Source organism: Schistocerca gregaria, chromosome X (genome assembly GCF_023897955.1).
Source record: "Schistocerca gregaria isolate iqSchGreg1 chromosome X, iqSchGreg1.2, whole genome shotgun sequence".
Lineage (NCBI taxonomy): Eukaryota > Metazoa > Arthropoda > Insecta > Orthoptera > Acrididae > Schistocerca > Schistocerca gregaria.
In genome coordinates, this window is record NC_064931.1 from 122506325 (window position 1) to 122508316 (window position 1992).

Below are 1992 nucleotides of genomic sequence, written 5' to 3' on the forward strand. Positions count from 1 at the left end.
TTTATCATGTAAATTTCTTGAGGTCAGGAAGAGAAACCTTTTGAAAATAAATAAATATATTTGTGTGTGTGTGTGTGTGTGTGTGTGTGTGTGTGTGTGTGTGTGTGTGTGTGTGTGTGTGTGCATGCGTGCGCGCACGAGCACATGCCTGCACAAATGTACATGCTCCCACTAACATTTCAGTGTGAACACTACACCCACAAACTTACAATTTCACTGCTCGTAATGGAAGAAAATTTTGTTAGACTGTTTATTAGTGTCCTGAGTTAAGAATCAAAACCTTTCTGTACTGTTGCAAGGGTTGACAGCAAATGACACAATGTTAGAATGCAGCCAGGTAAAAGTCATTGCAAATAGCTGATGTTTTGCAGGACCTGAACCCAAGTTAAGCACTGCATATTTTTATCAGCCACCTGATTTAGCTATAACAGCTGTAGCATCATTCAAAGAAAGCATACACACTATTTAGTCCCAATAAGACAGACTCAGAGGAAATATGGACAGATTTTAAACTGATTGTAAATCATGCCGTGGAGAAGTGCGTGCTGAGTAAGTGAATTAAATGTGGAAAACACCCACTGTGGTTTAACAACATTTAGAAAATGCTGAGGGAATGGAGATTGTTGCACTCTCAGTTCTAAAAAGAATGCAGAAATGTCAATAGGTATAATTCAGTACAAACTTGTGCGGCTATTAAGAGATCAATGCACAAAGCATACAACACCAGGGCCCGATGACCTCAGCAGTTTGGTCCCATTGGAGCTTACCACCACCATACAACACCTTACAATATCATCCATTAATGAAAGACATTGCTGAGAACCCAAGAAAATTCTGATCCTACATACAACTGTTGATTGAATCAAAGTCTTCTATTCAGTCACTCATTTACCAGTCTGGTGTTCAAATAGAAGACAGCAAAAGGAAAGCTGAAATTTTAAATAACTGAGATTCTCCTTTCCTCACATGATATCAGGTGAACCATGGATGAAGAGAAACAGGGAGAATCCATACTCCTAGCTTTCTAGAAAATGTTTGACACTATGCCCCACAACAGACCATTAACAGAAGTTTGAGTATGTGGAACAGGTTCTCAGATATGTGAATGGCTCAATGGTCTTTTAAGTAATAGAATGCAGTACATTGTCCTGGATGGCAAATGTTCATCAGAGACATGAATATCATCAGGAGTGCCCCAGGGAAGTGTGATATGACTGCTTTTGTCCTCTATTCACATAAGCAATGTCCATTGTGAGAGACAGGGCAAGCAGCAGTGTGCAATCCATTCTTGAGTACTGTATTTGGGGTCCTCCAACAGCTTGAATTAAAGTGAGGTATTGAAGCAGTTCAGAGGCATGCCACTAGATTTGCTACTGGTTGGTTCAATTAACACGCAAGTGTTACAGAACTGCTCCCTGTACTCAGATGGGAAATGAGATTCCCTGCAGGGAGGGAGATAGTTTTATTTTTTTGAAACACTATTGAGAAAGTTTAGGGACTCAGAATTTGTGACAGACGGCTTAATGATTCTACTACCACCAACACACATCTCGTGCAAAGACTATGAAGATAAGACAATAGAAATTAGGAGTTGTACAGAGGCACATAGACAGTTCATCTTTCCTTACTCCACTTGTGAGTGGAAAAGGAAAGGGAATGACTAGCAGTGATATAAGGTCTCTCCCGTCTACATTATATGGATGTAGATGTAGATCATATTGTAGGCATGAACTGCAGTCCATCTTCCTTGTTACCAACATTGAATATTGAAAGAACATTTTGCACGCTCACTCTTCTATTACAGACCTTACACACCCTCTGCTTGCCTATGCTAATAGATTTCTTCTTCATATAGGTGAGCAATATGAATTCTATATTTTTTCGAAGGTAGACACTATTGTTCACTGGGATATGATATAGTACAACTGCCAACTACACATGATATTTTAAAAAGGAATTTCTCCCTCACTCTAAAGTTGAAGGAAGTGTTAT